This window comes from Rattus norvegicus (assembly GCF_036323735.1).
Source record: "Rattus norvegicus strain BN/NHsdMcwi chromosome Y unlocalized genomic scaffold, GRCr8 chrY_unlocalized_3, whole genome shotgun sequence".
NCBI lineage: Eukaryota > Metazoa > Chordata > Mammalia > Rodentia > Muridae > Rattus > Rattus norvegicus.
In genome coordinates this window covers 1339429-1361645 of record NW_026947389.1, presented here as the reverse complement: position 1 = coordinate 1361645, position 22217 = coordinate 1339429, and the positions used below count along the sequence as shown (strand labels likewise).

General features: G+C 34.6%; 2 long non-coding RNA genes across 5 annotated transcripts in view; one reads left to right on the top strand and one right to left on the bottom strand.

The window, feature by feature from the left end:
* Window positions 1-3239: 3239 nt before the first annotated feature.
* Window positions 3240-22217, top strand: part of LOC134484680 (uncharacterized) — a 57230-nt gene continuing 38252 nt past the window's right edge. For 2 of the 4 annotated variants that reach the window (XR_010062324.1, XR_010062322.1), the window contains exon 1: window positions 16270-16949. This is a non-coding gene — a long non-coding RNA (uncharacterized LOC134484680). Of the gene's footprint in view, window positions 3363-5614; window positions 5688-16269; window positions 16950-22217 lie in introns of those variants that run through there. The other 2 variants (XR_010062319.1, XR_010062321.1) reach the window with 2 other exon arrangements.
* On the bottom strand, window positions 4893-5682 carry LOC134484681 (uncharacterized). The gene is made up of 2 exons (XR_010062325.1): window positions 5204-5682; window positions 4893-5109 (listed from the first exon to the last, which is right to left on the bottom strand). It is a non-coding gene; the product is annotated as an uncharacterized LOC134484681 (long non-coding RNA).

Genomic DNA, 22217 nt, shown 5'->3' with positions numbered 1-22217 from the left:
GAGGGTGTTTTCAAACCCATACTAACAACAATACCAATGACCAGAGCTTTCTCGTACTAGCCCAACATACAAAAAAAGTACATGGACTGACCTATGGCTCCAAATGCACATGTGGCTGAGATGGCCTTTTTGGGCAACATTGGAAAGAGAGGCCTTGTCCTCCACAGTTTGTCTGACAGTTAAAGGGAATTTCATGCGGCAGAAAGGCTGGTTAGAGAAGAAGGTAATGGAATTGGTAGGGATCTTATGGAAAGGAAATGGAGAAAGGAAATATTTTAAATGTATATGTAGAAACATCTACTTAAAGAAGAAAAAATTGTTAAAATATAAAAAAAATGAATGATATAAAAGAAAAGAAAGCTGCCAAGCAATCTCACATATTGACTCAGAAATCTGAAGTGGTAGTCAGGTTAATACTAGTATAAAGACTGAGATGATGAAGTCTCAACTAGAAGCAGTTCTCTCTCCCAGATATCAGTGTCAGACACAAAGTGCCCTATAGGTTTCCAAAGCATTGAGGAGTTTAACTTGAGTTAGGGACACAATACTTGTTTTTCCCTTCTTCCTTAGGACCTTTTCTTCTTGACAAAAACAGTACAGTCATGAGCTCTCAGGAAATCAACTGTGTCCTTCATAACACTTGGTTTTGGAATAAAGAAATAAATGATATAAACCCTCTGACATCCAGCAACCATAAAATCGGGGAAGTCCAGAAGCTTCTGACAGTCTCCCAACTCCTATTTCCCTTATGTGGAAGGCTCACATCAAGGCTATCTCTTCAGAGACCCCACTCAATTCCTACCAAGGACTCACTGAGCTTTCCAAAGGACCACATATTTCTTCCTTGTTTTTTATACCAAGACAGAAGGCGCTTCCTTCCCCCCATCCTATCTCATCATCCACTTTGTTATCACTCTCCAATTTTCTCTGAATTAGAGGCCAATTAGTAAACCCTAGAGGTACTGAAGGATATCTGAGAGACAGTTGCAGTCATGGCAACAGTTATGACATCACAGAATAAGCCAGGGCTCTCCAGGTTACAAGAGAGTTTTCAGGGAGGGCCTAATGGTCATGTCACTGAGAAATGCCATGTCCTACATCCTGAACATCTTTCTTTACATTGACAAGATTCGAGGGTGCCCTTTCCTCGTGTGTCTCCTTTGACACGGAGGAAACCTTTATGTACTCCATCTATCTAAAGGAGAGACTTCTCTCTGCTTCACTAGTGGTTACATGTTCTGAATGCAGAAAGTTATTAAGGGGCATGGCATGGGTAAAAAAGTTTTAGGAAAATGGAGTGTAGGAGATTCTTCTAGATAATATTTTTATTCTATATATCATAGGTTCATTCTTGTGACATACAGTTCAATATTTGAGGGTTTCTCCGTTTCTCAAAGGTCAGCATTTACCTACAGACCTTGAATAGAATGAATATTGTATTTCATTTCTTACTGTATATTGTTTGATAAGGGACTTTGTAAATATTCTTCAATGTGTACTCAAAAATTTTGTTGGCCAATTCCATTTTCTTCAATGAATTTGGTCACAAGTGACTCCAGCTATAGAGTGATTATAAAAGTGTAAATACTGTGAACCTACTACAAATGATAAACTCCCAAATCCTTATTTTATCAAAAAATTTCCAGACATCAGGAAAGCAAAGGACATTTTTCACTGTTGAATTCAGTTCTCTACTCCCATTTGATATCAGTACTAGACTACATAGCTTCCAGTTTTCCCATGGGCAGACTTGAGGGTTTAGGATGTTTCACCATGATTCTTTCTTCAGGCCAATCCTAAGATATTGGATGATGTGAAGGGAGAAACATGGCTTGAGGAACAGTAAATTATCTACTTCAATAGGTAAACACAAGAGGACTATTTGAAACTGTCATTTGTGAATTCTAGATTCTTGACATAGTTGGGCAGAACCCATGTTAACTTTCCCCTTAACCACATAGGTGTAGGAGCCACCAAAATCATATATATATATATATATATATATATATATATATATATATCAGCCAACCTAACTAGATAAGATAGGTGAAGGTAAGAATTGCATTCTGCCAGGAATCGGAAAAAGATTTTTCCTGAGAGACAATGATACAGCATGTCAAATACAGAAGTGAATGCTAGTAAAAAACCAGTGAACTAAAAACGGACCTGTTCTTGGTAAACTTAAAAAAAGGATTAGAAGAGCTTAAGGTACTTTCAACACCATAAGAACAACAATGCCAATGAACCAGGGCTTTCTCTTACTGTACGAATACACAAAGAAAGTACATGGACTGAGGAATGGCTCCAAATTCATATGTGGCAATGGATGTAATTTTTGATCAACATTGGAAAGAGAAGCACTTGTCCTCCCTTGTACATCTTTCAGTTCAAGGGAATGTCATGCGGGAGAAAGGCTAGTTAGAGAAAAAGGAAATGGGAATGTGTAGGGATCTTATGCTCAGGAAACTCAGAAAGGAAATAATATTTGAAATTTAAATATAGAAACATCCAGTTAAAAAAACAATAAAATTTGCTAAAAATAAAAAAGAAAGATATAAAAGAAAGTAAAAGCTGTCAAGTAATCACACATATTGACTCGTAAATGTGAAGTGGCAGAGTAATACTTGTGGAAAGACTGAGATGATGAAGTCTCAACTAGAAGCACTTCTGTCACGTTAATATTAGTGGCAGACAAAAAAATCACTATTGGTGTCCAAAGCATGTTGTTTACTTCGAGATAGCAACACAATATTTGTACTTCCCTTCTTCGTTAGTACCTTTCTTCTTGACAAAAACAGTAAAGGTCATGAGCTCTGGAAAACAATTGTGCTCTTCACCATACTTGGGTTTTGTAATAAAGAAATGAATGATATAAACTATTTGAATTTTAGGAACCATAAGAACAGGGAAGTTCCGATGCTTCTAAGAGACTTGCAGCTCATGATTCCCATATGTGGAAGGTTCAAAAAAGGCTATCTCTTTAGCGATCCCACACAAATCCTACCTTGGACTCACTAAGCTTTCCAAGGACCACATATGCCTTTCTTTTTTTTAAAAAAAAACAAGACAGAAAGCCAGCTTATTCCCCTTCTCATATCTCTTCATCTTCTTTTTTCTCACGCCCAAATAACTGTTTACTCTGAATTAGAGGCCAATTAGTAAACCCTAGAGGTAATGAAGGAACATCTGAAGATCAGTTGCAGTCACAGCAAAACTTGTGACATCACAGAAGAAGCTTTGGCTCTCAAGGATACCAGAGATTTTTCATGAATGAACTAATGATGATGTCTCTAAGACCTGCCATGGCCTATCTGCTAAAGAGCTTTCCTTACATTGACTAGATTTGAGGGTGCCCTTTCCAGGTATGTCTTCTGTGACACAGTGGAAATGTTTACATACTCCATCTCTCTAAAGCTAGTGACTTCTCTTTGCTTCATTAGTGGTTACATGCTCTGAATGGACAAAGTTATTCAGGGTCTTGGCATGGGTCGATGAGATTTAGGAACAGGAGTGTAGAAGATTCTTCTAGATAATATTTTCATTCTCAGGTTCATTCCTGTGACACAGTTCAATTTTCTTCGTTTTCTATTTCCCAAAGGCCAGTTATTCCCTACAGACCTTTAATTGAATGCATGTGTATTTCAATTTTTATTGTATATTCCTTGATAGGTGACTTTATACATATTCCTGAATGTGTACTGAAAATTCTTTTTTCCACTTCTATTTTCTCAATGATTTTCGCAACAAAGGCACCCAGCTCTAGAGTGATTATAACACTGTAAATTGGGTGTACCTACTTCAAGTGGTAAACACCAAATTACTATTAAATCCTAACATTTCCACATATAAGTAAAGCATAAGACCACATGTAGTATAGAATTTGGTTCTCAGGTCCGTTTTGATCTCGGTTCTTCTGTTCCAGTGTCTCAGGGCTAGATTTGAGGTTTTTGGATGTTTTACCATGATTCTTTCTTGAGGCCAAACATAAGATAGAGAAGGATAGGAAGTGACAAGAATGGCTTCAGGACCAGGGAGACCTCATCTTCAATAGTTTCATAAGAACAGGAGGGAATCTATTTGCCAATGCAATTTGTGGATTCTACATTCTTGACCTAGTTGCACTGAATCCAAGTTAAAATTCCCCCTAACTTCATAACTGTTGGAGCCACCAAAAGTATATTCATATATATCATTATATATATATATATATCATTATATATATATATATATATATATATATATATATATATCATACATATATCACACACACATACATATATATATATATATATATATATATATATATATATATATATATATATATATATATATATGTTCAGCCACCAAAACTAGATAAGATTTATGAAGCTAAGAAGTGCATTCTACCAGGAACTGGATATAGATATTTCCTGAGAGACACAGTTAGAGCATGTCTAATACAGAAGTGAATGTTAGTGGCAAACCAGTGAACTGAAAACGGACATCTTGTTGGTAGATTTTGAGACAGTATTACAATTGTTGAAGGTGCTCTTAACTACAAAAGAACAACATTCTCAATGACCCAGAGCTTTCTGGTACTAGACCAATATTCAAAGAATGAACATAGACAGAAATATGGCTCCAAATGCATATGTGGCAGAGGATTGCTTTTTTGGCACCAATGGAAGGAGAAGCCCTTGGTCCTACCTTGGTTTGTCTCCCAGTTTAAGGGAATGTCAAAGGGCAGAATTATGGTTAGAGAAGAAGGGATTGTGAACAGGTTGTGATTTAATGGGCAGGAAACTGAGAAAGGAAATAATATTTTAAACGTAAATATAGACTCATCCAGTTTAAAATCACTTAAATTGATAAAAAATTTAAAAAAGAAAGAAATAAAAGTAAAGAAAACTTCCAACTAATCACAGTTATTTACTCAGAAATCTAAATTGGTATTCAGAGTAATACTTGTAGTAAGACAAAGATGATGAAGTCTCAACTAGAAGCACTTCTTTCTCCGAGATATCCGTGTCAGACACAAAATGCACTATAGGTATCCAAAGCTTGGAGGAGTTTACTCTGACCTGAGGACCCAATACTTGTCTTTACCTCCTTCCTTAGGACCTTTTTCTTCTGGGCAAAAAGAAAAAAAGGCCATAGATCTCAGAAAAACAACTGTGCCCTCTCAAAATTTTGCTTTGTAATTAGGAAATGAATGATATAAAACCTTTGACATCCAGGAACCATAAGAACAGGGAAGTCCAGATGCTTCTGTGAAGCTTCCAGCTCTTGATTCCCATATGTGTAAGTCTCAGATCAAGTCTATCTCTTCAGCGATATCACTCCAACCCTTCCAAGGGCTCCCTGAACTTTTCAAAGTACCACTTATTTTTCCTTTTTTTTCATACAAAGACAGAAGGTCAGCTACTTTTTCCCCATCTCTGATCTCTTTATCCTTTTTGTTCTCACTCCCAAATGGCTGTTTACTCTGAATTAGTGGCCAATTAGCAAACCGGAGAGTTACTGAGGGAATATGTGAGAGGCAGTTCCTGTCAGGACAGTAATTGTTACATCACAGAAGAAGCTAGGGCTCTCCTAGTTACAACAGATTTTTCATGGAGGTCCTATTTATGATGTCACTGAGAACTGCCATCTCCTACATGCTAAACAGCTTTCCTTACATTTACCAGATTCGAAGGTGTCCTTTCCAGGTATGTCTCCTGTGACACACTGGAAAACTTTATGTACTCCATCTCTCTTAAGGTAGAGACTTATCTCTGCTCCACTAATGGTCACATGCTCTGAATGGGGAAAGTTAGCCAGAGGCATGGCTTGGGTCTCTAAGATCTAGGAATATGGAGTGCAGGAGATTCTACTGGATAATAATTTTATTCCCAGTTCCATTCCTCTGGCCTATAGTTCAATTTCCTCAGATATCTCTCTTTTCTAAAGGCCAATATTTTCCCTACAGACCTTTAATTGAGTGAATATTTTATTACATTTTCTTATTGTACATTCCTTGATAGTGGACTTTATATATATTGCTGAATGTGTACTCCAATGTTCTATTATCCTATTCCATTTTTTGCTCTGATTTTAGAAAAAAGAGGGCCCAGTTCTAAAGTGAATATAATAGTGTAAATATTCTGTATCTACTTAAATGATAAACTCCTAAATCCTTATTTTATCCAAAAATTACCTGACATTAGTAAAGGAAAGGACAACATAGACTATATAATGTGGTTCTGCAGTGGCATTAGATAGCAGTTCTCTAATATCTACCTTCCAGTGTTTCCATGGCCAGATTTGAGGGTTTTGGATGTTTTACCATGTTTCTTTATTCAGTCCAAACATAAAGTTCATGACATGGGCTGGGAGAGGAGTGGCTTGAAGTCCAGTGAATCTTCTACTTCAGTAGGTTCATAAGAATAGGAAGGATTCTATATGGCATTGTCATTTGTTGATTCTAAAATCTTAACCTAGTAGTGCAGAATCCATGTTAAAAATCCACCAAACACCATAGCTGTACAAGGGACCAAATATATCCTCGTCATTCTGATTGGTGTGCTGTGGAAACTCAGGATTTTTTTTCTTTATTTCCATTTACCTGATGGCAAAGGATGTTGATATTCCTCATTTGAGAATTCATTGTTTAGCTCTACAGACACAGAAACACACACACACACACACACACACACACACACACACACATACACACGCACACACACACACATTCAGCAACCAGATGTAGATAAGAGTGATGAAGCTAAGGAGTCTATGCTGCCAGTGAACTGAAAATTGACATCTTGTTGGTAGGGTTTGAAAAAGGATTAAAAGAGCTAAAGGTGCTTTCAACACCATAAGAACAACAATGCAAATGCAACAGAGATTTCTGGTAATAAACCAATATTCAAAGACTGTACATGGAAAGAACTATGGCTCCAACTGCATATGTTGCAAAGGATGGCCTTGGGGTCACCAATGGAAGGAGAAGTCATTGGGTTTGACTCCAAGTTCAAGGCAATGTCAGGGGGCAGTAAGGTGTGTTATAGAAGAAGGGGAGCAGAATTGTATAGGCTAATTATGGAAAAGAAACTGGGAAAGGAAATAACATTTGAAATTCAAATGTAGAAATATCCAGTTAAAAAAGCAATAAAATTTTATAAAAAATAAAAACAATGAAAGAAAGAAAAGAAATCTGCCAGCTAATCAAACCTATTGACTCAGAAATCTAAAGAGTCACTGTCAGAGAATGGTATTCAGAGTAATACAAGTGGAAAGACTGAGATGATGAAGTCTCAACTAGAAGCTCTTCTCCTCCAGATATCAGTGTTATAAACAAATTACACAATAGGAATCCAAAGCATGGAGGTGTTTACACTGCTGAGGAGACCATACTTTTCTTTCCTTTGTTTCTTTGAACCTTTTTCTTCAGAGCAAAAAGAGTAAAAGCCACGAGCTCTGAGAAGAACAAATGTGCCCTTCCCAACAACTGGCTTTTGTATTGAAGAAATTGATTACATAAATGTTCTGACTTCCAGGAACCATATCAAGCAGGGAAGTCCAGATGATTCTAAGAAGATCGCAGCACCTGATTCCCATGTGTGGAAGGCTCAGATAAAGGCTACTACTTCTGCAATCCCACTCAATACGTACCCAAGACTCACTGAACTTTCCCATGGACCAGATTTGAGGGTGCCCTTTCCAAGAGTGTCTCCTGTGACATACTGGAAACCTTTACATATTATATATCTTTAAAGCTAGAGACTTCTCTTTGCTTCATTAGTACTTACATGTTCGGAATAGAGAATGTTGGTCAGGGGCTTGGCATGGGTAAAAAAGATCTAGGAACATGGTGTGGAGGAGAATATTCTGGATAATAATTTCACTTCCACGTCCATTCCTGTGACATACAATTCAAGTTCCTAGGTTTTCTCTGTTTCCTAAAGTCCAATATTTTCCCTCCAGACGTTAAATTGAATGAATATTGTATTACATTTTCTTATTGTACATTCTTTGAAAGAGGACTTTATATATATTCCTGAATGTGTACTCAAAAATTCTGTTTTCTAATTTTATAATTATAATTATAAAATTATAATTATAAAAATTATTAATTATAATTTTATATTTTTGTAATGATATTGGCAACAAAGTGGGCCCAGCTAAAGCATGAATATAACAATATAAATATTGTATACCTACTTCTAATGATAATGTCCCAAATCCTTATTTTATACAAAAATTACCAGCCATCAATAAAGCAAAGGAGAACATAGACCCTAGAATACGGTTCTAAATTTCTTTTAGGCTTGAAAAATTTTGCCTAGAAAGTTTTGTAGTTGTATTTGTGTCTTTATCCCTCCACTGGTATCCTTCCGGGCTACAGGAGTTGGCCTCTTAATGTTCCATATCACCAATGTAAGTCACAGCTTCGTTAAACCCCATTGATTCGTGGGTACCTCCATTATCCTGGACTCTTTCTCTTCCTGGAGATTTCCCCTACCTCCTCATCTCTAAAAGTTCAAGATATCCTTTCCTTCTCCTGACTATCGGGTCATATCTCCTCTCCCTTCCCACACAGGATCCATTCTCCTCTTCCTTCCATCTCCCATCTAGTTCCTTCCCTCAATCGGCCTCCTAGACAATTTTATGCCCATTCTACATGAGACTCAATCATATGCACTTGGGGCATTCTTCTTGTGTATCTTCTTTGTCTCTATGAGCTTAGTGGAGAATGTCCTGTAGTTTACGGATAATATTACTTATAATTGAGCAATTTCAAAAACCCTGCTGGATCATACTTTTATATTAGTATTCAACTTTGAAAATGATAATTTAATATGTGTGAATGTCTGGAGGAACAAATTTATGTAAAAAAAAACTTAAAACATAGATCAAATCACAGATTTTAAAAGTTGACCTAATAATAAAATTGTCTACTATCATAAAGTTTGATTATATCACAGGCAATTTTTTAAGTGCTACAATAAATTTGGCAGACAAATGATGTTTTTACCAAATAATTATGGATAATTTGACTAAGATCAAATAAGATAAATATATTATTTCCATTTTGATATCACTTGCTGGCACTTTTCCTCAAACATGATGTATATAGCATTAAACATAATGGTATTAGATTTAAATTTTAATATTTATTTTAACCTAACCTATAAAGTAACAGGTTGTCTTATTTTATTCTTGTTGACATTCAACCTCATCCTCGCTTTTTCAGTTCTTTATTCCTTCCTGTCATATGTCCCTCACCACTTATACTAGTCTCACTTCATTATTCTTACATCTACATCCATATCCCACATGTTCAATATCTTCCATGGCACACTGTTTAAAACCCAACTTTCTCATGTCTGCGACCTATATCAGTTAAATAAACTCAAACCATCCACAGCTTCACATAAATACAAGTATATTAGAAGGAGATTCTATGATCTATATGAGGAAGAACACATGGTATTTGCCTTTCTGAGTCTTTGCTACCTTACTCGGTATATTTTCTAGTTACGTTTATTTTCCTGAAACCATGATAGTTTAGTTTTCCTAGGGCTTAATGAAATACCATTTCGTATATTGTCATATTCTTATGTATCTACATATCAATGAACATTCCTTACTATTCTCAATAAAACAACAATAGATTTTTTGTGAATAATGATGAGAAAGCTCAGATAGAGAAGTCAAGATTAATTACTGACAAACTAAGAAAAAAATTTTACAGATAAAAATTTGTGGTTATGTTAACTAGATCAGTGTATGCTAAGGTTAATAAAGGTTGTGGTATATATAATGTTTTAATACTAATTAAAATTGTAGAATATTCATACTTTAGAGAATGTTTATAAAATTGTCCATCACTAAGTGATTTTCCACTAATAATTTAATTTTTTTATAAAATATTTTTGTTATATATATATATATTTACCTATTTACCTTAAAAATAAAGAACATTAAGAAGATACTGTGATAAAATTCAATAATAACACCAAAGACCTGTTAAATTAATTAAAAACGGACTAGAAGTTATGGAAAACCTCTTCAGTTAAATTAAGAGAATTAGAAAAGTGATAGCATTTTAATAGAAATGCACGTGTCAAAAAATATACTATAAAATCCTGAAACTATACTAAGATGGTTACTATTCATTCCTATGTGCTAAGGATTCATCAATAAGCATGGTATATGAAGAGAAGGCATATATCAGAAAAATTTATTCATGTTTAACATACTAACTTTCTTCATAAAACTCAAGCGGACAATTCTCTTTTTTGTTGCTTAAAAAGTTTGTACAAAGCACGGCTTTTGATTATAACATAATATTTCAAAATTATCATTAAATATGCAAAGATCTTAACACAAAACCCAGTGTTTTCAGAGCAACCATACAACTTAAGAAGAAAAGAAAACATTTTTAAGTACATAAATATGCGTAATGAAGTCCCCACCTTACCAGTAACAGACGGGTCAAATTTATTGATCTATATATTACCTAGAATACTCTATCCCAGTTCATTGTTCCTTAGCATATGTTTTTCCTCATCTTTCTCTGTTTCTTATCTTCTGAAAGCAGGTGGTATTTCTCATAAAATTAGTTCAAATCATAAAATCTTCACTCAACAAAAAGAAAGTGTTTACATTAGAGGAAAACCAATTAAAGGTTCTCACTCTTTATTGTGCAAAATTTTATATTTGATTTTGTATGCTTAATATGCTTCTACACCTTAGTGATGACCTTTCAAGATTGGCCTGAAATTCACCATTCTTAATTCACAATGTAAAAGCCCTTTAGCTAATCACAGAAAAGCCTTCAAAGTGTATTTACATAGGTTTATTTAATAAAAATTCAACTTATAGTTTAAGGGGAATAGTGATGTAAAGCACCTTTTCTTACATTTTCGGTGCCTTCAGATTATTTTATAGCTAAGTCATTTCATTAGAATGAAGAAAAAATTATTAACATCTTACTAAAATAAAATGAGAATTTTTTTCTCTGTATAATACGGAACTTATTCTTGAACATTTTTTTGACAGTGTTTCTTTTATATCCCTGGCAGTACCAGAAAACTCTCTCTCTCTCTCTCTCTCACCTTTTCTCTCTTTCTCTCTCTGTAGACCAAGCTGGCCTTGAACTTAGAGTTCTGCCTGCTTCTGCTCCCTAGTACTAAGATTAAAGGCCTGTGCAACCACACCACGTGCTTTTCTACATCTTTAACAAGCTCTTTTCTGAATATATTCCAAATCTTATGAAGTTAGTTCCCTAAAGTACCTAGAAGAAATCCAATACCAAAAATATATTTTGCATATCTAAGTCCCTCTTCCCAAGTTCCTCCTTGATCTAGTCTCCTAGCAAGCTCTCTGAAGGAACTGAAAACAATAAATGTTTGCTTTCATTACAGGAATAAAGAAAAGGACTGTTTACTGCACAATCTCATGATATCACAGAACAATTCTTTCAACACTACAAAGTGAAATCTCATAAAAAGATGGGTACCCGAAGCCACAGTTTATTACCTTCTATTTGGTTGTGCACACTGTGACCACCATTCATTTTAATCAGGTTTAACACAAAGGTAATCTCTGCCCCAAGAATCCATTTCTACTATATTGACATATGCAGCCATGTTCAGTTAAATTTAAGCACCAACCGCACCAAAGTAAGGATTTATAAAATATCCAACAGAAACATGGGAAGACATTCTACAAAAATAAATTCATACCGAATAAATAAACAAAAGGTCTTTTACTTTTTGTAACACAACATCTATCCATTTTTATTATATTAATTGGTTCTGTGTACATTCACAAGCAAAGAAAATTGTATTTAAGCCAGGAAACAACTTGTGAGACTTAGTTCTCTCTATTATTTAGACTATGAAGACTAAACGTAGATATCAATGCTTAATAGAAAGCAATTTTAAATGTTGTGTCATTTAACTGTTTCTCAGATTTTTTTGTATAATTGAAAAAGTATAGCTAAATCTTGTTATTTAATATTTTTCCCACTCCATTTTATTATCTACTTTAACTCTGAGTAATAAGTCCAAATGGGATCTGATTACATATATTGGCCACATATGTATTTTTCTAAAACTTATAAGGCAAAGTTTTATATGCTAAAATGTACACTTTTGGGAGTACTGGAATTTAGTTCATCCTTTTTCATTATTTTCTCTGAAAGACTATTATTTACTAATTTGTTTTAAATTTTTAGAAGTATTTTGTGTGTGTGTGTGTGTATGTGTGTGTGTGAGTGTGCCTGTTTGAGTATACATACATACATATACATGTTCATTTGATAATTCAAATATAATAAGACCAGAGAAAGTAGCTTGAGTGATATTGATAATTTATGGACATAGTTAATTTTTGTATATGATGTATATATAACCTTGAAAATATTTTCTGAGTATTTTTCAAAAGCAATTTTTAAATATGTACACTAGATCACACATGCTAATTGCATTTTTATCTTTTTCCACACTAATTTTATCTCATTGGATGTCTAGAAAGAAATACATGGATCCATGAATCATGTCTTAACTCCAACTGTAGGTAGAATCAATGATAGATCTTACTTTTACTCACCTTTAGTTCATAAATTATATATTTAATTTGCTCTATTTATATTAGAAACGTGTGCCATATATATATATATATATATATATATATATATATATTCATTGATAACTTCCTTCTGTCAACAAACATTAAGAATTAATTATTTATATGCATTATTACAAAATCTAAGAACATTTAGTTTCTTCCATAATCAGCTACCATAATGCATAAATATTAGAACCATTTCCTGACTGACGCTATTAACAAAAAGTACTTGATGTACCATTCCTATAAACATATTTTGATATTATCCATCAAAGTGTCTTCACGGAGATGTGTAACTTTTACTAAAAGGAAATATAGTAAAATTGTTATTATCTTTGAATCACAAATGATGTCAGTATTTTTCCATTCTATATTTATTTAAATTGTAAAATACAGTTCTTTTAAAATAAGGCATAGAAAAAAGGGACATATTGGCTATAGACAGCAAAAGAGACCAAAGAAATTAATGCTAAACTCTAATATTTGAGCCAATATCAGAAATGGGAAATGATATTTTACTATTAATTTAATGAGACATAGTGTCATTTTTATTTAATAATTTTTCCTGAATATTTTATGTATTTTCAGTTCAAATGGTATATCCTTTCCTACCTTTCCCATAAACCCCCACTTCAGCTTCTTTGAGGATGTTCCCATTCCCACCCACCCACCTCAACCTCAATCCTCTGGCATTACCCTACACTGGGGATATAAGTCTTCACAGTATTAAAGGCTTTTCCTTCCAATCATGCTCGACAGTGCATTTCTCTGCCACACATGTGGCTGGTATCGTGGGTTCCTCAATCTGTACTCACTAGTGGGTTGTTTAATCCCCCGAATTTATAGTGGGATCTTGTTGGTTGGTGGTGTTGTTTTTCCTGGGGTTTTGCAAATCCCTTCAGATCATTAAGTATTTTCTCTAAAACTTCCATTGAAACCCCCTTGTTTAATCCAATGGTTAGCTGCAACCATCCTCATTTATATCAGTAGGGATCTGTCAGAGCCTCTCATGAGACATCCATATCTGATTTGTATCAGTAAGGATTTGTTGGCATCAGCAATAAAGTCTGGATTGGGTGGCGGCATAGTGGATGGATCCCCATGTGGGGCAGTCTCTGGTTAACCCTTCTTCAGTCCCTGCTTGACTCTTTATCATTGTATTTCCTCCCATGAATATTTAGTTCCTTTTTCTTAGAAACAATGTAGCATCCACATTTTGGTCTTCTTTATGCTTGGGCTTCATATGACCTGTGGATTCTTTCTTATGAATATGTTTGTGTGTGTGTGTGTTTATAATACAATATATATGTATATATGCACATATAATTATATATATATATTGTTGCTATACACATATAGCATCATGTGTCCTTGTTACATGTTGGAGCATCTTTTGGGTAAATAACCAAGAAGTGGTATTGCAGGATCCTCATGTATTACCAATTGTGTTAGAAAATTCCAGACTGATTTCCAGAGTGGTTATACCAGCTTGCAATCCCACCAACATTGGAGGAGTGTTCCTCTTTCTCTACCTCCTTTTAATTATCATTTGTCATCTGAATTTGTTTTTATCTTAGCCATTCTGATTGGTGTGCTGTGGAACCTCAGGTTTTTTTTTTTTTTGGTTTACATTTACCCGATGGGTAAGGATGTTGATATACCTTAGTTAAGAATTCATTGTTTAGCTCTATACACCATTTTGAAAGGACTATTTGATTCCCTGTAACATAATTCCTTGAGTTTTTGTTTAGATTGAATTTAGCCCTCTATCATATGTAGGATTGGTAAAGATCTTTTCTTAATCGATTGGTTGCTCCTTTTTCCTAATGACAGTGCCTTTTTCCTTACAAAAGCTTTACAATTTTATGAAGTTCCATTTGTCAAATCTTGATCTTAGAGCATAAGCCATTGGTTTTATATTCAGGAAATTTCCCCAGTGCCCAAGTGTCCAAGATTCTTTCACATTTTTTCTTCTATTAGTGTTAGGTTATATGATTTTATGTGGAGACCCTTGATCCACTTTGACTTGAGCTTTGTATGCGGTGATAAGAATTGATTGATTTCCCTTCTTCTGCATGCTAATTTCCAGTCAAACCAGCATTATTTGTTGAAAATGCTATGTTTATTCCATTGGATGGTTTTGGCTCCTTTGTAAATATCAAGTGCCTGGGATGTGCCTTCATTTCTGGGTCTTCAATTCTATTCCATTGATGTGGGTATCTGTCTCTGTACCATAACCATTAAATTTTTATCATTATTTTTCTGTTATACAGTTTGAGGTAAGGGATAGTGATTCCCAAAGAAGGAAAAGATCTTTACCAATCATGCAACAGATAGAGGCCTTATATCCAAAATGTACTAATAACTCAAGAAGTTAGACCGCAGGGAGACAAATAACCCTATTAAAAGTGAGGTTCAGAGCTAAACAAAGAATTCACAGCTGAGGAATGCCAAATGACTAAGAAACACCTAAGGAAATGTTCAACATCTTTAGTCATAAGGGAAATGCCAATCAAAACAACCCTGAGATTTCATTTCACACCAGTGAGAATGGCTAAGACCAAAAACTCAGGTGACAGCAAATGCTGGCGAGGATGTGGAGAAAGAGGATCACTCCTCCATTGTTGGTGGGAATGTACAACCATTCTCGAAATCAGTTTGGAGGTTCCTCAGAAAATTGGACATTGAACTGCCTGAGGATCCAGCTATACCTCTCTTAGGCATATACCCAAAAGATGCCCCAGCATATAAAAAAGACACATGCTCCAGTATGTTTATAGCAGCCTTATTTATAATAGCCAGAAGCTGGAAAGAACCCAGATGCCCTTCAACAGAGGAATGGATACATAAAATGTGGTACATCTACACAATGGAATGTTACTCAGCTATCAAAAACAACGAGTTTATGAAATTCATAGGCAAATTGATGGAACTGGAAAATATCAACCTGAGTGATGTAACCCAATCCCAGAAAAACACATATGGTATGCACTCATTAATATGTTGCTATTAACCCAAATGCTTGAATTACCCTAAATGCCTAGAACACATGAAATTCAAGATGGATGATCAAAATGTGAATGCTTCACTCCTTCTTTAAAAGGGGAATAAGAATACCCTTGGCACGGAATAGAGAGGCTAAGATTAAAACAGAGACAGAAGGAACATCCATTCAGAGCCTACCCTACGTGTGTCCCATACATATACAGCCACCCAATTAGACAAGATGGATGAAGCAAAGAAGATCAGGCAGACAGGAGTCAGTTGTAGATATCTGCTGAGAGACACAGCCAGAATATGGCAAATACTGAGGCAAATGCCAGCAGCAAAGCACTGAACTGAGAACAGGAAACCCGTTGAAGGAATCAGAGAAATAACTGGAAGAACTTGCAGGGGCTCTAGACCCCATATGAACAACAATATCAAGCAACCAGAGCTTCCAGTGACTAACCCAGTACCTAAAGACTATGCATGGACTGACCCTGAACTCTGTCCTCATAGTAGCATTGAACATGCTAGTAAGATCACTCATTTAAGGGGAAGTCTTTGGTCCTGCTAAGACTGAACCCCTAGTGAACATGTTTGTTGGGGGGAGGGCGGCAATGGGGGGAGGATGGGGAGGGGAATACCCATAAAGAAGGGGAGGTGGAGGGGTTGGGGTATGTTGGCCTGGAAACCGGGAAAGGGAATAATACTCAAAATGTAAATAAGAAATACTCAAGTTAATTAAAAAAAAGAAATGAAAGGATCCAGTGTTAGAAATATGCAAAAAAAATTAAGCGAAAGACTACAGAAATTTGGAAGGGAGATGAGATGCGGGCAGGTCTAGGAGGAGCAGGAGGGATTGTGGGTGCACTTGATCAGAGCACATTGTATTACATGTACGGAATGTTCCACAAATGAAAAGCAAACCTTCCCATCCTTTTGATATCCTTATGCTGTGTTACGATGCAAGGCTTTCAAGAAGAACACAGATCAGATATCAGCTCCTGCTTCTTCCTTTAGGGGTGCCCTTGTGGTGAATAAACTTTACAAGCAGAAAAAAAAGAAAAAGTAAAGAAGTTCTTTTCTTGTTGAGGAGAGTTTTCTCTGTCATGGGGTTTTTGTTATTTCAAATGAATTTTCAAATTGCTCTTTCTAACTCTATGAAGCAGTGAGTTGGAATTGTGATAGCGATTGCCTTGAATATGTTGATTGCTTTTGCCAAGTTTGCCATTTTTGCAATATTAACTCTACCAATCCATAAGCATGGAAAGTCTTTCCATCTGAGATTTTCTTCATTTTTTTTTCTTCACAGAGTTGAAGTTCTTGTCATAAAGACCTTTTACTTGCTTGGTTAGAGTCACACTGAGGTATTTTTTATTATTTGTGACTAATGTGAAAATTGTCATATCCCTAAATTCTTCTCAACCTGTTTATCCTTGAAGTAGAGGAAGCGTAATGATTTGTTTGAGTTAATTTTATATCCAGCCATTTTACAGAAGTTGTTTATTGGCTGAAGGAGTTCTCTGGTTGAATTTTTGGGGTCACTAAAATATACTATCATATCATATACAAATCATGATATTTTGACTTCTTGAATTCCCTTTATCTCCTTTGGTTGTCTAATTTCTGTGAATAAGATTTCTAGTGCTATATTAAAGAAGTAAGTGGAGATTGGGCAACCTTTTCTATTCCCAGATATTTGTTGAATTGCTTCAAGGTTCTCTCCATTTATGTTGATGTTGGGTACTCTTTTTGTAATATTGTTTTTACTAAGTTTATGTATGGACCTTGAATTTATAATATGTACCAAATCTTTTAACATGAAGAGGTATTGATTGTTTTCATTTTTTGTCACCATCTAACAATGTGATCATTTGTTCCCCCACCCTGTGAGTTTGTTTAAATAATTGATTTTTCTATATGCTGACCTCACGTTGAACCATCACCATTTTTTGAAAATTCTGTCTTTTTTCCATTAAATGGTTTTAGAACATTTGTCAAAGATAAAGTGACCGTAGGTGTTTGCATTTATTTCTGGATCTCCAGGCTTGGATATCTGGTAAAATTTTCACTTACCATGAATGCAGAAACCAAGATACTCCATGACAAAGCCAAATTTACAAAACATCTTTCAACAAATCTAGCCCTACATGGGATAGTAGATGGACACTTCCAACACAAGAAAGGAACTACACCCTAGGAAAAATTTGGGAATTAATCTTGCAACAAACCCAAAAGATGATAGCCACAAAAAGTAATTCCATTTCTAACAATAAAAATAGCAGGAAAGAACAATAAATTTTATTTAATATCTCTTATCATCAATGGACTTAATTCTCCAATAAGAATATATAAACTAAGGGATTGAATAAATAAAGTGGACCGAACATTTTGCTGCATACAGGAAACACACCTTAATTATATAGACAGTCACTATCTCAAGGTAAAAGGCTGGAGAGAAATTCCAAGCAAATGGTCCCAAGAAATAAAACGGAAATAGCCTTTCTTACATTGAATAAAATCGACTTTCAACCAAAGATATCAAAAATGATAAGGAAGGACAAAATAATTGTCAAAGAAAAAATAATACTAAGATGAACTATCAATTATGAACAACTATGTTTCAAATGCTAGGGCACCTAAATTCACCAAAAGAAAATCACTAAGCCTCAAAGAATATATTGGCGCCAACACGATAATAGTAGGAGATTTCAATACCCAAGTTCATCAATTGACCGTTTGTGGCAACTGAAACTAAACTGATACATTAAAAATAACAGAAATAATCATCCAAATGGATTTAGCAGATATTTAAATAACATTTCATCCTAAAACTAGAGAATATACCTTTTTTCTTTGCACCTAAAAGTAACTTCTCCAAACTTACCATATACTGTGTCACTAAACAGGTCCATATAGATACCAGAATATTGAAATAATCCCATGCACCCTATCAGATTATCATGGACTAGTGCTGGTCTTCAATACTTTCTTATTTTTATATTTGTTTTTATTATCGATATTTGCTTAATGTGGTATTTTTGAAACACTAGCTTTCTTGATAGTTTGGCACTATGAAATCTAGGTTGGGTTTAGCCTAATAGTAATTCTTCCATTTTGCCTCTATAGTAGCAAGAATGAGAGCTCCATTCCATTCTTTGGTATATACTATATTTTGAGTGAACATTTTGGGCACACAGTGCATTTAATGGTTTTCATCTCTTCTTAAGTATATATTATTATTATCTCATCTTAAAAATTTGTAACTTGACAATGACATTTTTAATATCATGTTTCTGAATGGGTCTTTTGATCTCATTTTGTTTATATTTTATCTCCATTTTAAATGGATTTTCCTTTGTGAATATTTTCTGTCTTTAAGTATGTTTGTGCCTTTATGAGATTTTATTATTGTTTATCAATGAAAAAATGCATTTTATTTACACCAGCAGCCATACAGGAAGGGGAACACAAGAGTTAGTTAGCTATTTGTATAGTATTGGTTACTTATTAAAAAATAAAAATCTCTGAAACAAAGGACAGTGATTAATTTCACACTATCCTCCCCCAATATTCCCAGCATACAGTAATTCCTAGTAATGGCCTGAGGTCATGTGGTGTTGGGAAATACTTTATGGAAGAATAAACCCACAAACCACAGAATATTTAAAGAAAATCTTTCTTCCATACACACAGATACATAATACGATTACAGGGAGGTCAATACAATTAATTAAAGAAGATGTAAAGAATATGTTGTTACAAGAAACTGAGGACAAGGAAAGAATTTCAAACCACTGTCAACTATACAATGGTGAACATTTGTTCCCAAAAAGTAGTTTGTGTGCCAGAACAATAACAGCTGTACTGGACCCACCTTTTATCTACACAAAGTGGGGAGCTATGGTCCTATTGGAAACAATGAAGACAGAAAACCAAAACAATAGCAAAAGGGGAATTAATATAAGCAATCTGGTAATGCAAACTACCAAAGACATCTTTATGTTCTAACCAGAAATCGCAGGAAAACTCATATCTGAGCGCCCTATCTAATGACAAGAGTGAGCAAGCCATGGCCTTTCTCCCTTTCATATTTTTAAGTACTTTACAGAAACAAGAATCTCAGATTGCTTTATCCATGATTTATGAAAGGGTTTTCAAGGCGTCATGTATTAAGAAATCATTTAAAAGTATTTTTAGCTCCTGACAAGTTTTTATTAAAGTCCTCAAACTTCTTGGACTTAGATCCCAAAGTGTAACTAGGCCAAACCTGAGCTGTAAAACTATGACAAGGCAACAATAACAGATATTTTCATGGCCCAAGCACTATAGCAATATACTATTGAGTACAGAGATCCAAATTTATTCAAACAGATCAAGAGAGAAGGGAGAAAAAAAGTTAGAAAAGTGATGAAGAATCAACACCTCCCTTGTGTATGTCAGCATTTATGGTTCTGCAGTAAGTCCTAAGAGGCAGTATCCAAGTACCAAGGGGAGGAAAGGACTAAGGACAAGACAGGGAGATAAACTAGCATGGCAGGTGTATGTAAGAGAAAAACTTAGACATGAAAATGTCCTGTAATTTAAAAAAAAAGATTTTTTTCATTATTTTTTCATTCCAATCAAAAGAGACATCCATGAATGATTCTCCTCTAAGGCTTCCATAAAAGAGGTAAAACAAAAACGAATATAAACATTGAAAGTTTGAAAATAAAACAAAAGAAAAAGAACTTGTGTACGTTTCAGAGCAGGAGCACTGAAAAATGAACTAAATCTGGTCAAGATGAAACCTAGAGTGAGAAGTAGGAACTAGAATTAAGAGCTGCAAGAGATAGGCAGGTGAGGAGTGACAGGAACATGGCCAGGCCTGAGAGATAAGACTGGTCCTTTACAAGGGCACAGAATGAGGTAAGAAAACATTTCAAATAAAGCAGCACCTTTCCTTTATGCTCACCTCAGTAATCCCATCCTCTAATATCCCCCATTTACATACTAAAATAGAAGAGTTGTGGTATGTATATCACTCACTTCCCATTTACTTTTAACCCTGCCTCCAAAGTCAGGAAGTCCAAACTTTCTAACTTCCAAGAACAAAAATACAGCCCCAGGTATAAGGGGGTCCTGAGGGCCAAGTGACAAACTGCAATATGTGAGAGTAGAGAATATGGAGATTTCTCATTCAACATAGCAGAAGTTTGATGGCCCAAGCTAAGAAAGGAAAAGGCAACCATATCAGGTAAACAAGGTCTGCTTCTCATAACATTAAACTCATTTATATTATTCTTTCCTTTAAAAAAGAAATACTTTATTTGGGCTTATAATCCAGAATATCAGAGTCAGTGATGGATGATATCAGAGTAAAGATAAACAGGCAGAGGTTGCTGAAAGATTACATCTCAGACCATAAGCAGAAGGTGGAGAAAACTAGATTGAAATAGCTTCAGTCTTTTGAAACCTCAAAGCCTACCCCTAACAACATACCTCCTGCAACGAGGAAATACCACTTAGTGAGATTGCAATTTTTGGGCATTTTCATTATTCTTAACTACACTTAGTCAAATCACTTCCCAGCTCAATCTTCATTTTGAATGAAGCTGATTTTCCTGCAAAGTGGCTGTACCATCTTCTCTTCCTAATATTGGCTTTCATCATGGTGATAATAGATGATTCTGGATACATAGGGGATGTTTTTATTCCTATGTATCATTCCATTTATGTACTACATGTGTACTGACATTTCAATGAGTTTCATTTGGAAAAGGTATAAATGGTTGATCTTATATATACGGTTTCAACCTCTATTAACATCTTTTTGAAAATATCAAATATCCATTCTTGATTAATAATTTCTTCTCTCATAAGATAAAAAAATAAAATTTTACTCTAATCAAAATAATTATCTATATTTTCATACTGAAAAATACAGAAGAATATTAAGATAATGTGGAATATTAAATAGGCTGAAATGCATGTTCATTAATTAAGAATAACCAGAATCATTGATATGTTTTTGGAACATAATATATGAACAAATACCAAAGCATTGAATAAATAGTGTCAGAAGACGAGGGTCATTATATAAAATGTACCTTACCTTCAGATCCAGTGTTTTTGTTCATGTAGCAAGAATTCAATTTACCTACTCTTCCTCAGTATTTTTCATCCTCTCATTGACTCGAATTTCAAAGCTGTATCCTATAACTAGCATGATTGTTAAATTTCAAACCAAGAACAGTGCATGTGTCAATCATTTTCCGCCTTTCCTTATTTGTGTTTTATTCTGTTCCCAAAGGCCAAGTTGTGTTGAAGTTATGAAGAATTTCTTGCTTCTTTGATGAAAATTTTCTGAAAGCATAGATTATTCATATTTGTAAAATACTATTGATATGTTTAATAGTACTGGATATTATAGTTAAAATCATCTGGGTTAGGAATTTTTGCATGTATATCATAACACACTAAAATACTAAAGATTAAAAGTAGAAGAGATAGAATTTATTACATGTTTTTACTCTTCTAGGGTTTGTAAGTTTACAAAATCTGAGCAAATGATTTCTTTCTGTGAAATTCACATTCATGAGCTATTATATTCTAATCAAACAGTGTGTCAGCACCAATAAACTTGGATTAAATTC